We start from the raw sequence: 23,338 nt of genomic DNA on the forward strand, positions 1-23,338 counted from the left end.
GCCCGGGAATCCTCCCAGTGCTCCGAAGCCAGCCCTCCTCCCCGTCACGGGCCTTCCCCACGGTATGCACAGGCAGGGGCTGGAGGCCGTGCTGAAAAAGCTTCCGCTTGATGGCACTGTTGCTCCAGAAATGCCCAGCGCCTTCGCGAGCGTGGCCTCTCCCTCCGCCCTTTGCGGATCAAAAAAGGCCCAGGGAAAAAGGCCCAGGGAGGCCCAAGAGCCACCCAAGCCTTCCGAGTGGGCTGGGACCTACTGGGGGGTTGGGGGAGGCGGTGTCTCTTCCTTTTGGGGCTTCTCCTTGGCAGTAGGAGCGCACAGGTAAAGACCTCCCAAGGAATCCGTGCCTCGGTGGGTCCATCTCCACACCCCTCTGGGAGGGGTCTGGAGTCCACGTTGCCTGGCCCACAGGTCCTGGCGACCGGGACCCTGTCATGTCTGCACACCTGGGGACGGGCATCCACCTGGGTCGTGTCGGGCAGAACCCTGGCTCTCTCAGGACATTGATTCAGAGCCAGAGGTGGCACAGGGACCTGGGTTCCTCGTCTTCCTGCGGGGTTGCCTCTCTGCTGTTCTCATCCCGCTACGTGAACTGGCTTAAGGGCTCAGGAGCAGGCCCGAGAGGGTCTAGGCCACTGTGGCAGCGGGAGGCACTGACGGGGACCCAAGGGAGCTGGGGCACATTGCCCCTGCTCACCTCCAGGGGCGTCAGGCGGTCACTCTGCCACGGAGTGCCCGGGGTCGGGGGTGCAGGGAGGTGGTTTGGAGTTGCTGGGACAGGTGTACATCCCAGCGGCTCCCCTCCATCCGCACAGACAGATGACCCTGGGGAGGGCCATCAGTTCAGTAGACCCTTCTGGGGAGCTCTCCATGGGAGTGTGTCTGTACTCTCGCCTCAAACCCCCCGGACTCGTTCGTCGGTTCATTCACTCGTTCCCTGCTCCACTCGTTCATTCGTAAGCACGCAGGTACACGAACGTGTGCGTGGGCGCGCGTGCGTATCACGTGTGCGTCGTGCGTAAGCTCGTGTACGTGCGCCTACAGAGCGTGTACAAAAGGTCCCTTCTCTTGTACCTTCTCCCTGTAACCGCCTCGGGGGTGCCGCTGTGGATAGAACTTTCTCCCGGTCAAAGCCAAAGCCCTCGCCGTTGCTCGATGGCCGCTCCCAAGTTGTCCCCGTCTGCGGAGGGAAGCACGCGTCATTTCTGCGTGCGTATGTGTGCTCCCGGGGTTGAATGCAGGTGGGGGCAACGGGCCGCAGAGGGCTGTGTGCATGTCGCCTGCTCCCCGGCCCCAGCAGGCTCACGTAGCGATAGGTAGTCTTCTGCCTTTTCGGCTGCTCTCACGGCGCTATAGGCGTGCCGTGGCGTCGGCGCGTCTGTGCGGAGTCGACGTCGTGTCCTGCTAGGTCCCCTCCGTTTCTTTTCGGACAGCTGCCCGGGGTAGGGTGCCCTTGTCTGTGCCCGGAGGCAGGAGCGTAGGGTGTCTCACGTGCCCCTCCTCTTTGGACGCTAGGCTTCCGCCTTGTTCCTTCCTCTCCTCTTCTGTCTCCCACGGAAGTGGCTCTGAGGCGCGGGCCACTGAGTCTGTCGTTACCAGGGTGTGGGTGAGCGTGACCAGGGTACGTTCTCCGGCGTCGGCGTCCACCCAGAGGAGAGGAGCAGGGTAGATCTCATGTGGGCCACGTCCCAGAGCACGTGCCCTTATGCCCGGAAAGTACGTGCGGTGGACCTTTGTGCGGCCAGAGGGGAGACGAGTGGGTGCCCCTTTACCCACGCGTCCTAGGAACTGCTGGGAAGTTGTGGAGGACGCGCGCGGGCTTGCCAAGATACCTCGGGGTGTCCCGCCGTAGTCCCACGGGTGCAGAGCCGAGGAGACAAGCTCCGCGCCTGTCAACACCAGGGTGTGATGGCTGTGCTTCCCGCCGGAAGGAGATTTAGGGGGATGACGGGATCAAGGTTTTCACTGGACGCGCTCCTTTGTGTACAAACCGTTTCTGTCTAACGACCCCCCTGCCCCGGCTGGCATCCGTGCCATTTCCGAAGGACGCGTGGAGTTGATTCTTCACGCTTGCGCCTCGTTCGGAAGTTTTTGGTTGGCCCGGGGGTGCCGGTACACTCGAGTAGGAACCGGAGGCACTCTCTCTCGAGGTTGCGCGGGCGGGGGTGTACGCGGACCCCCCCCCCAGCCCCCCGTTCACCGGCACCGTGGTGGTCCCACACTGAGTGATGGGCGTTCGGTTCTCTCTCGTTGCAGAGGAGGCAGAGCGGAAGGAAAGGAGGAAGAGGGAAACCGGGGACGTCGGTCATCTCCAGGCGCTGGTGTTCTGGGTGAGTGCGTGCTCTTTTGTTCTCTCCCCGTCCCCCCGTCCGAAATAGTCTGTTTCATCAGAGGAAAAGGTCAGTGATTCTGCTAGTTCAGCAAGGCTCAAGAAGGAGGGACTCCCAGGTGGGATCGTGGCACGGGGACACTGGTGTACTGTGCCGGAGTTCTTGGCCACGGTAGGAAAGGCTCTCGAGTCAGATCCTGACTGGGGGGCCGGAAGAAAGAGGTGCATGGACGAGCATCTGTGTACGGTTACCCTAGGTGATCGGTACGTAGCATTTGAGGTCCGTGTCCTGCGGGGGCGGGGAGAGTGGAAAGGGATCGGGCCCGGGCCGCTTGCACCGGCACCAGGGCCCGGTCTGGGCTCCAGCCTCCGTGAAGCCAACCGCCCGTGACGTGATCACTCGGCGCCCCACCTCACCCCCGAGAAGCAGCAGTGCCAGCCCAGCCCGACGTGGGGGCCGGCGGTGGGGAGACCCTTTGAGGGGGAGCCAGGCCTCGTGGGCTTTTTGCCTCCTGTGCTCTGAGTGGAGCCCGTGATAGCCGTTCCTCCCGTCCTCTCCTGATCGCTCTTGGGCCCGGCTCTCTCCGCCGTGGCCCTCCACCAAGCCAGGAAGGACTCGGGGACGTGCCCTTGCGGGATGATGAAGAGGGGGCGCCCGCTGGGCGGCGTGGAGGTTTGGCACGGGGCAGCCCTCTGTGGGGCTCCTTGCACTCCCCAAGTCTGCCTCTTGACAAACCAAGGAACTTGACAGTGTGGGGCCTTCCAGGAGGTGTACGTCCCCTTCTTCCGTGTGGGACATGTCGCCTGAGTGGGTGCGTGACCGGCAGCCGGAGGTGTTTTCTTTCTGTCTCTGTTTCTCCCTTCTCCTTCCTGTCTTCTGTTGAAACAGCCTTGCCGGGAGGAGGACGCCTCCTACCCTGGCTCAGAGTGATTGAAGGCTTCTCCAGGCGGGCTGGTGAGCGTGTGGCGCCGTGGTTTAGCGAGGGGTCGGCGGCGCGGCTGACGTTCCGTGGTTAGCGAAGGGTGGAGGCAGGGTTCGAGCAGCAAGGGCAGCGTGGCATTTCTGGGGTGACACTGCCTTCCAGAGGACCCTGTTTGGCCATCCCAAGAGCCCTTCACGGTAATATCTGGGCGTCGAGTCAAGTCCTCCGGCGTGGGGCGTGGGTCCCGGAAGACGTGCACTCAGCACGGCGGGGCTCTTGTGGCTTTTCTTTCCTCGACGCACCTCAGTACCGCGGCTTGAAAGAATTGCCAAGGCCCGGAGGCGCAGCAGATTCGGAGTTAGAGAAAGAGAGGAAGGCGTGCTGAGACAAAAGCCAGGGAAAAGGAGAGAAGATGCGATCCCGTCCCGTCCCGTCCCGTCCCGTCCCTCCGGTTCTTTTCAGCACGGAGGACGCGTGGTGCTTCCCGAGGCGGCGGCGGACCAGAGCTCTCTTCTCTTTCCAAGACCTCGTGTCCGCGGAGCACTTGGCATCCAGAGTGTGTTCCTTGAGCCAACATGGGTGGGGCCGGTGGCGGCAGTGCCCCCAGTGGCCCACCCCGCCCTCCACCCAAGTCAGTGCGACCAGGCAGGCGCTGAGAGGATGCTTAAGGGCAGGAACCGGTGTCTAAACCACATTCGCCAGTGCACCGCAAAGAAACTAAAGAGGAGTCCGCGGTGGCTCCCAGTCGCTCCGAGGTGTAAAGCACAGCGAGTTGGCGGGAGCCTACACCCACCCACACACCCACCCCGGGGGTGTCTTCCCATCCCTGGCCTTCCCCTGGGCGGTGTCAGGAGACTGACCCGCTCCGGCGTCTCTGGGGCAGCGCCCGGCGGCCCTCCCGACGGACCCGTGCGTGCCACCGTCCACGCCTGAACACCAAACCCCACTGCCACCCTCCCGCCCCCGGGCCGCCGCGGGAGAAGAGCCAGGTCCTCGGGGGAAGTCCATCGTCTTGGCATAGGAGGCCGAGCTCGTCCCGCACCGCGTCTGTGCCTGTGGGCTGCCGGCCCTTTGCTTCGGGCTGCTTGCCCCTCGGTGACTGGTGAGAAGGTGCCTCGCCGGGCACCGGCCAGCCGTGACTGGATCTCTGTGCTCACACTCAGAGTGTTTCCCGAGGCGTTAGGCAAATGTGGGCTGCTAAAGACACAGCTGCCGGTCCAACGGCTGGGTGCCTGGATGGGGAGTCCTAACGGCAGGCTAAGAGGACCCCACAGAGACGAGGCCCCGCAGGATGCAGGGCCAGAGTTTGAGGCGCGCCCCTCTGAAGTGGCCGGGTTGATGAGCCATCCTGCCTTTGGCAGGTTGGGCAGAGGTTGGCATTTCGTTTTTCCCTCGGCAAAGGGCAGAGGGAGAGGGCCTGGGGGAGGGGAAGGGGCAGGGCAGGTTGGCATTCGTGGTGCAGTAGTGCCATCAAGAGGAACGGGTCCGCCGATCCCGCGAACCCTGTACCCGTCCCTTCCTGGGGAGGAGTGACGAAGGATCGAAGTCGGGAACACTGGACAGTGGCCCCGGGAAGTCAAGGGCTCCGCCTGGGAAGGGGCGGGAAGCGTGGCCCAAGGCCCGGCGGTGCCGTGGACGCTCCAGAGACGGGCAGTGGCACAAGGCGCACAGCCCGGCCGCCTGGCGTGTGGGGCTACAGGAAGTGGAGTCTCGGTGGACCCTGGTGGCCGCCACGTCTGGGCGGGACTAGAGGAAGCTGCTCCGAAGGAGGCCGGGCCGCGGTTCTGCGGGCATTTGGCCGCGTGTCCCTTCCCCTCGGCGCCAGAGGAGGGTCGGCCTAGGCGGGCCCAGGGCCCCGGAAGCCGCTCTGGGCCGCGGTGCGGCCCAGCCAGAGACCACCGCGGGCAACGGGAGTTCCGCCGCCCTTGGCGGCAGCGGCCGAGGCGGGCCCACCGACCTTCTTCTGTCCAGCTCAGAGACGACACGTGGAGCCTGGCTACCCAGTGCCGAGGGCGCCCGAGGCCCAGCGAGAGCTGGCAGTCCGAGTCCAGAAGGGGACGGCGCTCGCGGGACGCAGGAGCCGCCGCAGGAGGAGGCCTTCACCTGAGCCGAAGAGTCCAGTCAGTCGGTGGCTGCGCTGCCGTCTCGCGCGGTCTCCGGGATGGTGGCCCAGGCCTGACCTGGCCTGTCCCGAGGGCTCCCGGACGGGGCTCCCGGAGAGGAGAGGGCAGGACACGAGAGGAGAGGAGAGGAGCTGAGCAGAGCCCCGCCGAGTGGACCCCCGGGCCGTGCATTTGCAGCAGGCTTCAGCTTTCTCCCCACGAGGCCCTGAGCCTCAGTTCAGCGATGAGAAGGAAAGGCCCCGGCTTGCATTCCGGCCTGGCCCTCCGGGTCTCGGCCCTGTGCTTGCACCTGCAGCCCAGCCAGGGAATCAAGGGGAAGGGGTCTGAAGAAGCTGCCTGAAGCTCACCTCTGATGGACTGAGAGGAACGCCTCCCCCCCCCCCCCCCGTTGACCACCCTCTCCCCCATGACCACCACTCGTCCAGCTTGTCTGCCAAGGCCGGGAACGAGGTGCATACTCCTGGGCACGCGGCGGTGCCTTCGAGTCCCCGGCTGACCCGATAGGCCGCTTCTGGAGCAAGCTGTGCGGTGGCCCGTTCCTGCCCTTTTGCCCAGCTCTTATCTGCCGGGGCGGGGGTGCGTGGTGGGCTGGTGTGTGTGGGGGGGTCCGGTCCCGGGGCGGGGTGCGGTGTGGGGGAGGGCTTCCGACTGGGAGCAAGTCTCCAGGCTGGACCCCTCCCTCCCTCCACACGTACCCCTCCTGGAAGGGCGCTGAAACCCTCCCCGCGCCCCTCTCCTTTCGCGCCTGTGAGTCGCCCGACACGTTGTCAGGCCATCTTACGTGGGCAGAGCCTTTCCCTGGGGCCGGGTCCTGAGGTAGCTAGGCGCTCTGACTGGTGGCCCGCCGCAGGTGCCCTCAGCGTGCCCCTCTGGCCGGGGCCAACGGCGGCACCTGCAGAACGTGGAGCCGCTTGTGAAAACTCCCAGGAGTCTTCCCCAAACGAGAGGACCCCCGGGTCGTCCACGGGGAGGGAGGCCGAGGAATAGGGCGTCCCCCGGCCGCAGAGTTCCTGTTCCCGAGGTGAGCTCGGGTGCGGAAAACGGACCTGGATCCCCTCGCTGCGGACGGTGCCGTCCCTCTCTGCGTACCGATCGATCGTGGCCCACTTGGCGTCCCATCGCCAGTGGGTCCTGGGTACCCTGTGTCCTGCGGCACAGGAAGGGCCTCACGGGATGCGGCGGGGCCTGGGATCGGGACTCTCTATGGCGGGAGCAAGAAGTAAAGAAACCGAAACCCAGATCCAACTGTGAGAGGGTGGAACGTGCACAGCGCCCCTGCATTGCTCTTCCTCGTCTGCGCCTGGGAGCAAGCACTAACGAGGACACGTTCTCCGGGCTGTCTGCAGGGTGCTGCCCCCGACAGGGGACCGGGCGGCCACCTCCTCCCCTTTCCCCGTGGTCCACGGTGGCTGGGCCCGGGGCCTCCGCCGGGGCACCGGCAGCGGGTCCTGGGTCCCCGGTGGCCCTGAGACCCCAGGGACCCCACGGACCCCACTGGCCGGCCTCGCTCCTGCAGGGAGGGCCAGGATCCAGGGGCCAGATGCCCTGGGGTGGGAGCTTCAGCTCCCTGTTCCTGAACATGGCGGCTGCCGAGGCCACGGCCCCGAGGGTGGGGAGCGCGGCGGGCCTGGCAGCCAGGGGCTCCTCGGTGGGCGAGCCCGGCCCCGAACCCCCACCGCGTGTGGCTTCCACACCTACCGCGGAGGCGTGCCGGGCGGCCAGGTTCGGCCCGGGAATCCTCCCAGTGCTCCGAAGCCAGCCCTCCTCCCCGTCACGGGCCTTCCCCACGGTATGCACAGGCAGGGGCTGGAGGCCGTGCTGAAAAAGCTTCCGCTTGATGGCACTGTTGCTCCAGAAATGCCCAGCGCCTTCGCGAGCGTGGCCTCTCCCTCCGCCCTTTGCGGATCAAAAAAGGCCCAGGGAAAAAGGCCCAGGGAGGCCCAAGAGCCACCCAAGCCTTCCGAGTGGGCTGGGACCTACTGGGGGGTTGGGGGAGGCGGTGTCTCTTCCTTTTGGGGCTTCTCCTTGGCAGTAGGAGCGCACAGGTAAAGACCTCCCAAGGAATCCGTGCCTCGGTGGGTCCATCTCCACACCCCTCTGGGAGGGGTCTGGAGTCCACGTTGCCTGGCCCACAGGTCCTGGCGACCGGGACCCTGTCATGTCTGCACACCTGGGGACGGGCATCCACCTGGGTCGTGTCGGGCAGAACCCTGGCTCTCTCAGGACATTGATTCAGAGCCAGAGGTGGCACAGGGACCTGGGTTCCTCGTCTTCCTGCGGGGTTGCCTCTCTGCTGTTCTCATCCCGCTACGTGAACTGGCTTAAGGGCTCAGGAGCAGGCCCGAGAGGGTCTAGGCCACTGTGGCAGCGGGAGGCACTGACGGGGACCCAAGGGAGCTGGGGCACATTGCCCCTGCTCACCTCCAGGGGCGTCAGGCGGTCACTCTGCCACGGAGTGCCCGGGGTCGGGGGTGCAGGGAGGTGGTTTGGAGTTGCTGGGACAGGTGTACATCCCAGCGGCTCCCCTCCATCCGCACAGACAGATGACCCTGGGGAGGGCCATCAGTTCAGTAGACCCTTCTGGGGAGCTCTCCATGGGAGTGTGTCTGTACTCTCGCCTCAAACCCCCCGGACTCGTTCGTCGGTTCATTCACTCGTTCCCTGCTCCACTCGTTCATTCGTAAGCACGCAGGTACACGAACGTGTGCGTGGGCGCGCGTGCGTATCACGTGTGCGTCGTGCGTAAGCTCGTGTACGTGCGCCTACAGAGCGTGTACAAAAGGTCCCTTCTCTTGTACCTTCTCCCTGTAACCGCCTCGGGGGTGCCGCTGTGGATAGAACTTTCTCCCGGTCAAAGCCAAAGCCCTCGCCGTTGCTCGATGGCCGCTCCCAAGTTGTCCCCGTCTGCGGAGGGAAGCACGCGTCATTTCTGCGTGCGTATGTGTGCTCCCGGGGTTGAATGCAGGTGGGGGCAACGGGCCGCAGAGGGCTGTGTGCATGTCGCCTGCTCCCCGGCCCCAGCAGGCTCACGTAGCGATAGGTAGTCTTCTGCCTTTTCGGCTGCTCTCACGGCGCTATAGGCGTGCCGTGGCGTCGGCGCGTCTGTGCGGAGTCGACGTCGTGTCCTGCTAGGTCCCCTCCGTTTCTTTTCGGACAGCTGCCCGGGGTAGGGTGCCCTTGTCTGTGCCCGGAGGCAGGAGCGTAGGGTGTCTCACGTGCCCCTCCTCTTTGGACGCTAGGCTTCCGCCTTGTTCCTTCCTCTCCTCTTCTGTCTCCCACGGAAGTGGCTCTGAGGCGCGGGCCACTGAGTCTGTCGTTACCAGGGTGTGGGTGAGCGTGACCAGGGTACGTTCTCCGGCGTCGGCGTCCACCCAGAGGAGAGGAGCAGGGTAGATCTCATGTGGGCCACGTCCCAGAGCACGTGCCCTTATGCCCGGAAAGTACGTGCGGTGGACCTTTGTGCGGCCAGAGGGGAGACGAGTGGGTGCCCCTTTACCCACGCGTCCTAGGAACTGCTGGGAAGTTGTGGAGGACGCGCGCGGGCTTGCCAAGATACCTCGGGGTGTCCCGCCGTAGTCCCACGGGTGCAGAGCCGAGGAGACAAGCTCCGCGCCTGTCAACACCAGGGTGTGATGGCTGTGCTTCCCGCCGGAAGGAGATTTAGGGGGATGACGGGATCAAGGTTTTCACTGGACGCGCTCCTTTGTGTACAAACCGTTTCTGTCTAACGACCCCCCTGCCCCGGCTGGCATCCGTGCCATTTCCGAAGGACGCGTGGAGTTGATTCTTCACGCTTGCGCCTCGTTCGGAAGTTTTTGGTTGGCCCGGGGGTGCCGGTACACTCGAGTAGGAACCGGAGGCACTCTCTCTCGAGGTTGCGCGGGCGGGGGTGTACGCGGACCCCCCCCCCCAGCCCCCCGTTCACCGGCACCGTGGTGGTCCCACACTGAGTGATGGGCGTTCGGTTCTCTCTCGTTGCAGAGGAGGCAGAGCGGAAGGAAAGGAGGAAGAGGGAAACCGGGGACGTCGGTCATCTCCAGGCGCTGGTGTTCTGGGTGAGTGCGTGCTCTTTTGTTCTCTCCCCGTCCCCCCGTCCGAAATAGTCTGTTTCATCAGAGGAAAAGGTCAGTGATTCTGCTAGTTCAGCAAGGCTCAAGAAGGAGGGACTCCCAGGTGGGATCGTGGCACGGGGACACTGGTGTACTGTGCCGGAGTTCTTGGCCACGGTAGGAAAGGCTCTCGAGTCAGATCCTGACTGGGGGGCCGGAAGAAAGAGGTGCATGGACGAGCATCTGTGTACGGTTACCCTAGGTGATCGGTACGTAGCATTTGAGGTCCGTGTCCTGCGGGGGCGGGGAGAGTGGAAAGGGATCGGGCCCGGGCCGCTTGCACCGGCACCAGGGCCCGGTCTGGGCTCCAGCCTCCGTGAAGCCAACCGCCCGTGACGTGATCACTCGGCGCCCCACCTCACCCCCGAGAAGCAGCAGTGCCAGCCCAGCCCGACGTGGGGGCCGGCGGTGGGGAGACCCTTTGAGGGGGAGCCAGGCCTCGTGGGCTTTTTGCCTCCTGTGCTCTGAGTGGAGCCCGTGATAGCCGTTCCTCCCGTCCTCTCCTGATCGCTCTTGGGCCCGGCTCTCTCCGCCGTGGCCCTCCACCAAGCCAGGAAGGACTCGGGGACGTGCCCTTGCGGGATGATGAAGAGGGGGCGCCCGCTGGGCGGCGTGGAGGTTTGGCACGGGGCAGCCCTCTGTGGGGCTCCTTGCACTCCCCAAGTCTGCCTCTTGACAAACCAAGGAACTTGACAGTGTGGGGCCTTCCAGGAGGTGTACGTCCCCTTCTTCCGTGTGGGACATGTCGCCTGAGTGGGTGCGTGACCGGCAGCCGGAGGTGTTTTCTTTCTGTCTCTGTTTCTCCCTTCTCCTTCCTGTCTTCTGTTGAAACAGTCTTGCCGGGAGGAGGACGCCTCCTACCCTGGCTCAGAGTGATTGAAGGCTTCTCCAGGCGGGCTGGTGAGCGTGTGGCGCCGTGGTTTAGCGAGGGGTCGGCGGCGCGGCTGACGTTCCGTGGTTAGCGAAGGGCGGAGGCAGGGTTCGAGCAGCAAGGGCAGCGTGGCATTTCTGGGGTGACACTGCCTTCCAGAGGACCCTGTTTGGCCATCCCAAGAGCCCTTCACGGTAATATCTGGGCGTCGAGTCAAGTCCTCCGGCGTGGGGCGTGGGTCCCGGAAGACGTGCACTCAGCACGGCGGGGCTCTTGTGGCTTTTCTTTCCTCGACGCACCTCAGTACCGCGGCTTGAAAGAATTGCCAAGGCCCGGAGGCGCAGCAGATTCGGAGTTAGAGAAAGAGAGGAAGGCGTGCTGAGACAAAAGCCAGGGAAAAGGAGAGAAGATGCGATCCCGTCCCGTCCCGTCCCGTCCCGTCCCGTCCCTCCGGTTCTTTTCAGCACGGAGGACGCGTGGTGCTTCCCGAGGCGGCGGCGGACCAGAGCTCTCTTCTCTTTCCAAGGCCTCGTGTCCGCGGAGCACTTGGCATCCAGAGTGTGTTCCTTGAGCCAACATGGGTGGGGCCGGTGGCGGCAGTGCCCCCAGTGGCCCACCCCGCCCTCCACCCAAGTCAGTGCGACCAGGCAGGCGCTGAGAGGATGCTTAAGGGCAGGAACCGGTGTCTAAACCACATTCGCCAGTGCACCGCAAAGAAACTAAAGAGGAGTCCGCGGTGGCTCCCAGTCGCTCCGAGGTGTAAAGCACAGCGAGTTGGCGGGAGCCTACACCCACCCACACACCCACCCCGGGGGTGTCTTCCCATCCCTGGCCTTCCCCTGGGCGGTGTCAGGAGACTGACCCGCTCCGGCGTCTCTGGGGCAGCGCCCGGCGGCCCTCCCGACGGACCCGTGCGTGCCACCGTCCACGCCTGAACACCAAACCCCACTGCCACCCTCCCGCCCCCGGGCCGCCGCGGGAGAAGAGCCAGGTCCTCGGGGGAAGTCCATCGTCTTGGCATAGGAGGCCGAGCTCGTCCCGCACCGCGTCTGTGCCTGTGGGCTGCCGGCCCTTTGCTTCGGGCTGCTTGCCCCTCGGTGACTGGTGAGAAGGTGCCTCGCCGGGCACCGGCCAGCCGTGACTGGATCTCTGTGCTCACACTCAGAGTGTTTCCCGAGGCGTTAGGCAAATGTGGGCTGCTAAAGACACAGCTGCCGGTCCAACGGCTGGGTGCCTGGATGGGGAGTCCTAACGGCAGGCTAAGAGGACCCCCCACAGAGACGAGGCCCCGCAGGATGCAGGGCCAGAGTTTGAGGCGCGCCCCTCTGAAGTGGCCGGGTTGATGAGCCATCCTGCCTTTGGCAGGTTGGGCAGAGGTTGGCATTTCGTTTTTCCCTCGGCAAAGGGCAGAGGGAGAGGGCCTGGGGGAGGGGAAGGGGCAGGGCAGGTTGGCATTCGTGGTGCAGTAGTGCCATCAAGAGGAACGGGTCCGCCGATCCCGCGAACCCTGTACCCGTCCCTTCCTGGGGAGGAGTGACGAAGGATCGAAGTCGGGAACACTGGACAGTGGCCCCGGGAAGTCAAGGGCTCCGCCTGGGAAGGGGCGGGAAGCGTGGCCCAAGGCCCGGCGGTGCCGTGGACGCTCCAGAGACGGGCAGTGGCACAAGGCGCACAGCCCGGCCGCCTGGCGTGTGGGGCTACAGGAAGTGGAGTCTCGGTGGACCCTGGTGGCCGCCACGTCTGGGCGGGACTAGAGGAAGCTGCTCCGAAGGAGGCCGGGCCGCGGTTCTGCGGGCATTTGGCCGCGTGTCCCTTCCCCTCGGCGCCAGAGGAGGGTCGGCCTAGGCGGGCCCAGGGCCCCGGAAGCCGCTCTGGGCCGCGGTGCGGCCCAGCCAGAGACCACCGCGGGCAACGGGAGTTCCGCCGCCCTTGGCGGCAGCGGCCGAGGCGGGCCCACCGACCTTCTTCTGTCCAGCTCAGAGACGACACGTGGAGCCTGGCTACCCAGTGCCGAGGGCGCCCGAGGCCCAGCGAGAGCTGGCAGTCCGAGTCCAGAAGGGGACGGCGCTCGCGGGACGCAGGAGCCGCCGCAGGAGGAGGCCTTCACCTGAGCCGAAGAGTCCAGTCAGTCGGTGGCTGCGCTGCCGTCTCGCGCGGTCTCCGGGATGGTGGCCCAGGCCTGACCTGGCCTGTCCCGAGGGCTCCCGGACGGGGCTCCCGGAGAGGAGAGGGCAGGACACGAGAGGAGAGGAGAGGAGCTGAGCAGAGCCCCGCCGAGTGGACCCCCGGGCCGTGCATTTGCAGCAGGCTTCAGCTTTCTCCCCACGAGGCCCTGAGCCTCAGTTCAGCGATGAGAAGGAAAGGCCCCGGCTTGCATTCCGGCCTGGCCCTCCGGGTCTCGGCCCTGTGCTTGCACCTGCAGCCCAGCCAGGGAATCAAGGGGAAGGGGTCTGAAGAAGCTGCCTGAAGCTCACCTCTGATGGACTGAGAGGAACGCCTCCCCCCCCCCCCCCCCCGTTGACCACCCTCTCCCCCATGACCACCACTCGTCCAGCTTGTCTGCCAAGGCCGGGAACGAGGTGCATACTCCTGGGCACGCGGCGGTGCCTTCGAGTCCCCGGCTGACCCGATAGGCCGCTTCTGGAGCAAGCTGTGCGGTGGCCCGTTCCTGCCCTTTTGCCCAGCTCTTATCTGCCGGGGCGGGGGTGCGTGGTGGGCTGGTGTGTGTGGGGGGGTCCGGTCCCGGGGCGGGGTGTGGTGTGGGGGAGGGCTTCCGACTGGGAGCAAGTCTCCAGGCTGGACCCCTCCCTCCCTCCACACGTACCCCTCCTGGAAGGGCGCTGAAACCCTCCCCGCGCCCCTCTCCTTTCGCGCCTGTGAGTCGCCCGACACGTTGTCAGGCCATCTTACGTGGGCAGAGCCTTTCCCTGGGGCCGGGTCCTGAGGTAGCTAGGCGCTCTGACTGGTGGCCCGCCGCAGGTGCCCTCAGCGTGCCCCTCTGGCCGGGGCCAACGGCGGCACCTGCAGAACGTGGAGCCGCTTGTGAAAACTCCCAGGAGTCTTCCCCAAACGAGAGGACCCCCGGGTCGTCCACGGGGAGGGAGGCCGAGGAATAGGGCGTCCCCCGGCCGCAGAGTTCCTGTTCCCGAGGTGAGCTCGGGTGCGGAAAACGGACCTGGATCCCCTCGCTGCGGACGGTGCCGTCCCTCTCTGCGTACCGATCGATCGTGGCCCACTTGGCGTCCCATCGCCAGTGGGTCCTGGGTACCCTGTGTCCTGCGGCACAGGAAGGGCCTCACGGGATGCGGCGGGGCCTGGGATCGGGACTCTCTATGGCGGGAGCAAGAAGTAAAGAAACCGAAACCCAGATCCAACTGTGAGAGGGTGGAACGTGCACAGCGCCCCTGCATTGCTCTTCCTCGTCTGCGCCTGGGAGCAAGCACTAACGAGGACACGTTCTCCGGGCTGTCTGCAGGGTGCTGCCCCCGACAGGGGACCGGGCGGCCACCTCCTCCCCTTTCCCCGTGGTCCACGGTGGCTGGGCCCGGGGCCTCCGCCGGGGCACCGGCAGCGGGTCCTGGGTCCCCGGTGGCCCTGAGACCCCAGGGACCCCACGGACCCCACTGGCCGGCCTCGCTCCTGCAGGGAGGGCCAGGATCCAGGGGCCAGATGCCCTGGGGTGGGAGCTTCAGCTCCCTGTTCCTGAACATGGCGGCTGCCGAGGCCACGGCCCCGAGGGTGGGGAGCGCGGCGGGCCTGGCAGCCAGGGGCTCCTCGGTGGGCGAGCCCGGCCCCGAACCCCCACCGCGTGTGGCTTCCACACCTACCGCGGAGGCGTGCCGGGCGGCCAGGTTCGGCCCGGGAATCCTCCCAGTGCTCCGAAGCCAGCCCTCCTCCCCGTCACGGGCCTTCCCCACGGTATGCACAGGCAGGGGCTGGAGGCCGTGCTGAAAAAGCTTCCGCTTGATGGCACTGTTGCTCCAGAAATGCCCAGCGCCTTCGCGAGCGTGGCCTCTCCCTCCGCCCTTTGCGGATCAAAAAAGGCCCAGGGAAAAAGGCCCAGGGAGGCCCAAGAGCCACCCAAGCCTTCCGAGTGGGCTGGGACCTACTGGGGGGTTGGGGGAGGCGGTGTCTCTTCCTTTTGGGGCTTCTCCTTGGCAGTAGGAGCGCACAGGTAAAGACCTCCCAAGGAATCCGTGCCTCGGTGGGTCCATCTCCACACCCCTCTGGGAGGGGTCTGGAGTCCACGTTGCCTGGCCCACAGGTCCTGGCGACCGGGACCCTGTCATGTCTGCACACCTGGGGACGGGCATCCACCTGGGTCGTGTCGGGCAGAACCCTGGCTCTCTCAGGACATTGATTCAGAGCCAGAGGTGGCACAGGGACCTGGGTTCCTCGTCTTCCTGCGGGGTTGCCTCTCTGCTGTTCTCATCCCGCTACGTGAACTGGCTTAAGGGCTCAGGAGCAGGCCCGAGAGGGTCTAGGCCACTGTGGCAGCGGGAGGCACTGACGGGGACCCAAGGGAGCTGGGGCACATTGCCCCTGCTCACCTCCAGGGGCGTCAGGCGGTCACTCTGCCACGGAGTGCCCGGGGTCGGGGGTGCAGGGAGGTGGTTTGGAGTTGCTGGGACAGGTGTACATCCCAGCGGCTCCCCTCCATCCGCACAGACAGATGACCCTGGGGAGGGCCATCAGTTCAGTAGACCCTTCTGGGGAGCTCTCCATGGGAGTGTGTCTGTACTCTCGCCTCAAACCCCCCGGACTCGTTCGTCGGTTCATTCACTCGTTCCCTGCTCCACTCGTTCATTCGTAAGCACGCAGGTACACGAACGTGTGCGTGGGCGCGCGTGCGTATCACGTGTGCGTCGTGCGTAAGCTCGTGTACGTGCGCCTACAGAGCGTGTACAAAAGGTCCCTTCTCTTGTACCTTCTCCCTGTAACCGCCTCGGGGGTGCCGCTGTGGATAGAACTTTCTCCCGGTCAAAGCCAAAGCCCTCGCCGTTGCTCGATGGCCGCTCCCAAGTTGTCCCCGTCTGCGGAGGGAAGCACGCGTCATTTCTGCGTGCGTATGTGTGCTCCCGGGGTTGAATGCAGGTGGGGGCAACGGGCCGCAGAGGGCTGTGTGCATGTCGCCTGCTCCCCGGCCCCAGCAGGCTCACGTAGCGATAGGTAGTCTTCTGCCTTTTCGGCTGCTCTCACGGCGCTATAGGCGTGCCGTGGCGTCGGCGCGTCTGTGCGGAGTCGACGTCGTGTCCTGCTAGGTCCCCTCCGTTTCTTTTCGGACAGCTGCCCGGGGTAGGGTGCCCTTGTCTGTGCCCGGAGGCAGGAGCGTAGGGTGTCTCACGTGCCCCTCCTCTTTGGACGCTAGGCTTCCGCCTTGTTCCTTCCTCTCCTCTTCTGTCTCCCACGGAAGTGGCTCTGAGGCGCGGGCCACTGAGTCTGTCGTTACCAGGGTGTGGGTGAGCGTGACCAGGGTACGTTCTCCGGCGTCGGCGTCCACCCAGAGGAGAGGAGCAGGGTAGATCTCATGTGGGCCACGTCCCAGAGCACGTGCCCTTATGCCCGGAAAGTACGTGCGGTGGACCTTTGTGCGGCCAGAGGGGAGACGAGTGGGTGCCCCTTTACCCACGCGTCCTAGGAACTGCTGGGAAGTTGTGGAGGACGCGCGCGGGCTTGCCAAGATACCTCGGGGTGTCCCGCCGTAGTCCCACGGGTGCAGAGCCGAGGAGACAAGCTCCGCGCCTGTCAACACCAGGGTGTGATGGCTGTGCTTCCCGCCGGAAGGAGATTTAGGGGGATGACGGGATCAAGGTTTTCACTGGACGCGCTCCTTTGTGTACAAACCGTTTCTGTCTAACGACCCCCCTGCCCCGGCTGGCATCCGTGCCATTTCCGAAGGACGCGTGGAGTTGATTCTTCACGCTTGCGCCTCGTTCGGAAGTTTTTGGTTGGCCCGGGGGTGCCGGTACACTCGAGTAGGAACCGGAGGCACTCTCTCTCGAGGTTGCGCGGGCGGGGGTGTACGCGGACCCCCCCCCCCCAGCCCCCCGTTCACCGGCACCGTGGTGGTCCCACACTGAGTGATGGGCGTTCGGTTCTCTCTCGTTGCAGAGGAGGCAGAGCGGAAGGAAAGGAGGAAGAGGGAAACCGGGGACGTCGGTCATCTCCAGGCGCTGGTGTTCTGGGTGAGTGCGTGCTCTTTTGTTCTCTCCCCGTCCCCCCGTCCGAAATAGTCTGTTTCATCAGAGGAAAAGGTCAGTGATTCTGCTAGTTCAGCAAGGCTCAAGAAGGAGGGACTCCCAGGTGGGATCGTGGCACGGGGACACTGGTGTACTGTGCCGGAGTTCTTGGCCACGGTAGGAAAGGCTCTCGAGTCAGATCCTGACTGGGGGGCCGGAAGAAAGAGGTGCATGGACGAGCATCTGTGTACGGTTACCCTAGGTGATCGGTACGTAGCATTTGAGGTCCGTGTCCTGCGGGGGCGGGGAGAGTGGAAAGGGATCGGGCCCGGGCCGCTTGCACCGGCACCAGGGCCCGGTCTGGGCTCCAGCCTCCGTGAAGCCAACCGCCCGTGACGTGATCACTCGGCGCCCCACCTCACCCCCGAGAAGCAGCAGTGCCAGCCCAGCCCGACGTGGGGGCCGGCGGTGGGGAGACCCTTTGAGGGGGAGCCAGGCCTCGTGGGCTTTTTGCCTCCTGTGCTCTGAGTGGAGCCCGTGATAGCCGTTCCTCCCGTCCTCTCCTGATCGCTCTTGGGCCCGGCTCTCTCCGCCGTGGCCCTCCACCAAGCCAGGAAGGACTCGGGGACGTGCCCTTGCGGGATGATGAAGAGGGGGCGCCCGCTGGGCGGCGTGGAGGTTTGGCACGGGGCAGCCCTCTGTGGGGCTCCTTGCACTCCCCAAGTCTGCCTCTTGACAAACCAAGGAACTTGACAGTGTGGGGCCTTCCAGGAGGTGTACGTCCCCTTCTTCCGTGTGGGACATGTCGCCTGAGTGGGTGCGTGACCGGCAGCCGGAGGTGTTTTCTTTCTGTCTCTGTTTCTCCCTTCTCCTTCCTGTCTTCTGTTGAAACAGTCTTGCCGGGAGGAGGACGCCTCCTACCCTGGCTCAGAGTGATTGAAGGCTTCTCCAGGCGGGCTGGTGAGCGTGTGGCGCCGTGGTTTAGCGAGGGGTCGGCGGCGCGGCTGACGTTCCGTGGTTAGCGAAGGGCGGAGGCAGGGTTCGAGCAGCAAGGGCAGCGTGGCATTTCTGGGGTGACACTGCCTTCCAGAGGACCCTGTTTGGCCATCCCAAGAGCCCTTCACGGTAATATCTGGGCGTCGAGTCAAGTCCTCCGGCGTGGGGCGTGGGTCCCGGAAGACGTGCACTCAGCACGGCGGGGCTCTTGTGGCTTTTCTTTCCTCGACGCACCTCAGTACCGCGGCTTGAAAGAATTGCCAAGGCCCGGAGGCGCAGCAGATTCGGAGTTAGAGAAAGAGAGGAAGGCGTGCTGAGACAAAAGCCAGGGAAAAGGAGAGAAGATGCGATCCCGTCCCGTCCCGTCCCGTCCCGTCCCGTCCCTCCGGTTCTTTTCAGCACGGAGGACGCGTGGTGCTTCCCGAGGCGGCGGCGGACCAGAGCTCTCTTCTCTTTCCAAGGCCTCGTGTCCGCGGAGCACTTGGCATCCAGAGTGTGTTCCTTGAGCCAACATGGGTGGGGCCGGTGGCGGCAGTGCCCCCAGTGGCCCACCCCGCCCTCCACCCAAGTCAGTGCGACCAGGCAGGCGCTGAGAGGATGCTTAAGGGCAGGAACCGGTGTCTAAACCACATTCGCCAGTGCACCGCAAAGAAACTAAAGAGGAGTCCGCGGTGGCTCCCAGTCGCTCCGAGGTGTAAAGCACAGCGAGTTGGCGGGAGCCTACACCCACCCACACACCCACCCCGGGGGTGTCTTCCCATCCCTGGCCTTCCCCTGGGCGGTGTCAGGAGACTGACCCGCTCCGGCGTCTCTGGGGCAGCGCCCGGCGGCCCTCCCGACGGACCCGTGCGTGCCACCGTCCACGCCTGAACACCAAACCCCACTGCCACCCTCCCGCCCCCGGGCCGCCGCGGGAGAAGAGCCAGGTCCTCGGGGGAAGTCCATCGTCTTGGCATAGGAGGCCGAGCTCGTCCCGCACCGCGTCTGTGCCTGTGGGCTGCCGGCCCTTTGCTTCGGGCTGCTTGCCCCTCGGTGACTGGTGAGAAGGTGCCTCGCCGGGCACCGGCCAGCCGTGACTGGATCTCTGTGCTCACACTCAGAGTGTTTCCCGAGGCGTTAGGCAAATGTGGGCTGCTAAAGACACAGCTGCCGGTCCAACGGCTGGGTGCCTGGATGGGGAGTCCTAACGGCAGGCTAAGAGGACCCCCCACAGAGACGAGGCCCCGCAGGATGCAGGGCCAGAGTTTGAGGCGCGCCCCTCTGAAGTGGCCGGGTTGATGAGCCATCCTGCCTTTGGCAGGTTGGGCAGAGGTTGGCATTTCGTTTTTCCCTCGGCAAAGGGCAGAGGGAGAGGGCCTGGGGGAGGGGAAGGGGCAGGGCAGGTTGGCATTCGTGGTGCAGTAGTGCCATCAAGAGGAACGGGTCCGCCGATCCCGCGAACCCTGTACCCGTCCCTTCCTGGGGAGGAGTGACGAAGGATCGAAGTCGGGAACACTGGACAGTGGCCCCGGGAAGTCAAGGGCTCCGCCTGGGAAGGGGCGGGAAGCGTGGCCCAAGGCCCGGCGGTGCCGTGGACGCTCCAGAGACGGGCAGTGGCACAAGGCGCACAGCCCGGCCGCCTGGCGTGTGGGGCTACAGGAAGTGGAGTCTCGGTGGACCCTGGTGGCCGCCACGTCTGGGCGGGACTAGAGGAAGCTGCTCCGAAGGAGGCCGGGCCGCGGTTCTGCGGGCATTTGGCCGCGTGTCCCTTCCCCTCGGCGCCAGAGGAGGGTCGGCCTAGGCGGGCCCAGGGCCCCGGAAGCCGCTCTGGGCCGCGGTGCGGCCCAGCCAGAGACCACCGCGGGCAACGGGAGTTCCGCCGCCCTTGGCGGCAGCGGCCGAGGCGGGCCCACCGACCTTCTTCTGTCCAGCTCAGAGACGACACGTGGAGCCTGGCTACCCAGTGCCGAGGGCGCCCGAGGCCCAGCGAGAGCTGGCAGTCCGAGTCCAGAAGGGGACGGCGCTCGCGGGACGCAGGAGCCGCCGCAGGAGGAGGCCTTCACCTGAGCCGAAGAGTCCAGTCAGTCGGTGGCTGCGCTGCCGTCTCGCGCGGTCTCCGGGATGGTGGCCCAGGCCTGACCTGGCCTGTCCCGAGGGCTCCCGGACGGGGCTCCCGGAGAGGAGAGGGCAGGACACGAGAGGAGAGGAGAGGAGCTGAGCAGAGCCCCGCCGAGTGGACCCCCGGGCCGTGCATTTGCAGCAGGCTTCAGCTTTCTCCCCACGAGGCCCTGAGCCTCAGTTCAGCGATGAGAAGGAAAGGCCCCGGCTTGCATTCCGGCCTGGCCCTCCGGGTCTCGGCCCTGTGCTTGCACCTGCAGCCCAGCCAGGGAATCAAGGGGAAGGGGTCTGAAGAAGCTGCCTGAAGCTCACCTCTGATGGACTGAGAGGAACGCCTCCCCCCCCCCCCCCCGTTGACCACCCTCTCCCCCATGACCACCACTCGTCCAGCTTGTCTGCCAAGGCCGGGAACGAGGTGCATACTCCTGGGCACGCGGCGGTGCCTTCGAGTCCCCGGCTGACCCGATAGGCCGCTTCTGGAGCAAGCTGTGCGGTGGCCCGTTCCTGCCCTTTTGCCCAGCTCTTATCTGCCGGGGCGGGGGTGCGTGGTGGGCTGGTGTGTGTGGGGGGGTCCGGTCCCGGGGCGGGGTGCGGTGTGGGGGAGGGCTTCCGACTGGGAGCAAGTCTCCAGGCTGGACCCCTCCCTCCCTCCACACGTACCCCTCCTGGAAGGGCGCTGAAACCCTCCCCGCGCCCCTCTCCTTTCGCGCCTGTGAGTCGCCCGACACGTTGTCAGGCCATCTTACGTGGGCAGAGCCTTTCCCTGGGGCCGGGTCCTGAGGTAGCTAGGCGCTCTGACTGGTGGCCCGCCGCAGGTGCCCTCAGCGTGCCCCTCTGGCCGGGGCCAACGGCGGCACCTGCAGAACGTGGAGCCGCTTGTGAAAACTCCCAGGAGTCTTCCCCAAACGAGAGGACCCCCGGGTCGTCCACGGGGAGGGAGGCCGAGGAATAGGGCGTCCCCCGGCCGCAGAGTTCCTGTTCCCGAGGTGAGCTCGGGTGCGGAAAACGGACCTGGATCCCCTCGCTGCGGACGGTGCCGTCCCTCTCTGCGTACCGATCGATCGTGGCCCACTTGGCGTCCCATCGCCAGTGGGTCCTGGGTACCCTGTGTCCTGCGGCACAGGAAGGGCCTCACGGGATGCGGCGGGGCCTGGGATCGGGACTCTCTATGGCGGGAGCAAGAAGTAAAGAAACCGAAACCCAGATCCAACTGTGAGAGGGTGGAACGTGCACAGCGCCCCTGCATTGCTCTTCCTCGTCTGCGCCTGGGAGCAAGCACTAACGAGGACACGTTCTCCGGGCTGTCTGCAGGGTGCTGCCCCCGACAGGGGACCGGGCGGCCACCTCCTCCCCTTTCCCCGTGGTCCACGGTGGCTGGGCCCGGGGCCTCCGCCGGGGCACCGGCAGCGGGTCCTGGGTCCCCGGTGGCCCTGAGACCCCAGGGACCCCACGGACCCCACTGGCCGGCCTCGCTCCTGCAGGGAGGGCCAGGATCCAGGGGCCAGATGCCCTGGGGTGGGAGCTTCAGCTCCCTGTTCCTGAACATGGCGGCTGCCGAGGCCACGGCCCCGAGGGTGGGGAGCGCGGCGGGCCTGGCAGCCAGGGGCTCCTCGGTGGGCGAGCCCGGCCCCGAACCCCCACCGCGTGTGGCTTCCACACCTACCGCGGAGGCGTGCCGGGCGGCCAGGTTCGGCCCGGGAATCCTCCCAGTGCTCCGAAGCCAGCCCTCCTCCCCGTCACGGGCCTTCCCCACGGTATGCACAGGCAGGGGCTGGAGGCCGTGCTGAAAAAGCTTCCGCTTGATGGCACTGTTGCTCCAGAAATGCCCAGCGCCTTCGCGAGCGTGGCCTCTCCCTCCGCCCTTTGCGGATCAAAAAAGGCCCAGGGAAAAAGGCCCAGGGAGGCCCAAGAGCCACCCAAGCCTTCCGAGTGGGCTGGGACCTACTGGGGGGTTGGGGGAGGCGGTGTCTCTTCCTTTTGGGGCTTCTCCTTGGCAGTAGGAGCGCACAGGTAAAGACCTCCCAAGGAATCCGTGCCTCGGTGGGTCCATCTCCACACCCCTCTGGGAGGGGTCTGGAGTCCACGTTGCCTGGCCCACAGGTCCTGGCGACCGGGACCCTGTCATGTCTGCACACCTGGGGACGGGCATCCACCTGGGTCGTGTCGGGCAGAACCCTGGCTCTCTCAGGACATTGATTCAGAGCCAGAGGTGGCACAGGGACCTGGGTTCCTCGTCTTCCTGCGGGGTTGCCTCTCTGCTGTTCTCATCCCGCTACGTGAACTGGCTTAAGGGCTCAGGAGCAGGCCCGAGAGGGTCTAGGCCACTGTGGCAGCGGGAGGCACTGACGGGGACCCAAGGGAGCTGGGGCACATTGCCCCTGCTCACCTCCAGGGGCGTCAGGCGGTCACTCTGCCACGGAGTGCCCGGGGTCGGGGGTGCAGGGAGGTGGTTTGGAGTTGCTGGGACAGGTGTACATCCCAGCGGCTCCCCTCCATCCGCACAGACAGATGACCCTGGGGAGGGCCATCAGTTCAGTAGACCCTTCTGGGGAGCTCTCCATGGGAGTGTGTCTGTACTCTCGCCTCAAACCCCCCGGACTCGTTCGTCGGTTCATTCACTCGTTCCCTGCTCCACTCGTTCATTCGTAAGCACGCAGGTACACGAACGTGTGCGTGGGCGCGCGTGCGTATCACGTGTGCGTCGTGCGTAAGCTCGTGTACGTGCGCCTACAGAGCGTGTACAAAAGGTCCCTTCTCTTGTACCTTCTCCCTGTAACCGCCTCGGGGGTGCCGCTGTGGATAGAACTTTCTCCCGGTCAAAGCCAAAGCCCTCGCCGTTGCTCGATGGCCGCTCCCAAGTTGTCCCCGTCTGCGGAGGGAAGCACGCGTCATTTCTGCGTGCGTATGTGTGCTCCCGGGGTTGAATGCAGGTGGGGGCAACGGGCCGCAGAGGGCTGTGTGCATGTCGCCTGCTCCCCGGCCCCAGCAGGCTCACGTAGCGATAGGTAGTCTTCTGCCTTTTCGGCTGCTCTCACGGCGCTATAGGCGTGCCGTGGCGTCGGCGCGTCTGTGCGGAGTCGACGTCGTGTCCTGCTAGGTCCCCTCCGTTTCTTTTCGGACAGCTGCCCGGGGTAGGGTGCCCTTGTCTGTGCCCGGAGGCAGGAGCGTAGGGTGTCTCACGTGCCCCTCCTCTTTGGACGCTAGGCTTCCGCCTTGTTCCTTCCTCTCCTCTTCTGTCTCCCACGGAAGTGGCTCTGAGGCGCGGGCCACTGAGTCTGTCGTTACCAGGGTGTGGGTGAGCGTGACCAGGGTACGTTCTCCGGCGTCGGCGTCCACCCAGAGGAGAGGAGCAGGGTAGATCTCATGTGGGCCACGTCCCAGAGCACGTGCCCTTATGCCCGGAAAGTCTGTGAGGTCGGCCTTTCTCTGGATAATGACAGTACTGCTGGTGCCCTTTTATCTGAGTGAAATAGATGTTCTATGTTTTTATTTGTGGTTGTTTATGTCTGCTTGTTAGATATTCATGTATATTGCACCAATGTCACACTGGTTAAAGTTGGAACTTATTGAGTACAGCGCCTTTTGTTCTGTTGGAGTTTACCGCTTACTTTGCCAAGAAAACTGTGTTTTATCCTTATGAGCCTATGTTCGGGCCTGCTGCCTTCTTATCTGTTGGTGGGATATAGGAATGACTGATAATCATATGGGGCTTTT

General features: G+C 65.4%; 1 long non-coding RNA gene across 1 annotated transcript in view; it reads left to right on the forward strand.

The window, feature by feature from the left end:
* LOC137216447 (uncharacterized) overlaps window positions 1-23,338 on the forward strand; it is a 75,430-nt gene that overhangs the window by 35,057 nt on the left and 17,035 nt on the right. The window contains exon 4 of the long non-coding RNA XR_010939770.1: window positions 16,464-16,537. This is a non-coding gene — a long non-coding RNA (uncharacterized lncRNA). The remainder of the gene's footprint in view (window positions 1-16,463; window positions 16,538-23,338) is intronic.

This window comes from Pseudorca crassidens, chromosome X (assembly GCF_039906515.1).
Source record: "Pseudorca crassidens isolate mPseCra1 chromosome X, mPseCra1.hap1, whole genome shotgun sequence".
NCBI lineage: Eukaryota > Metazoa > Chordata > Mammalia > Artiodactyla > Delphinidae > Pseudorca > Pseudorca crassidens.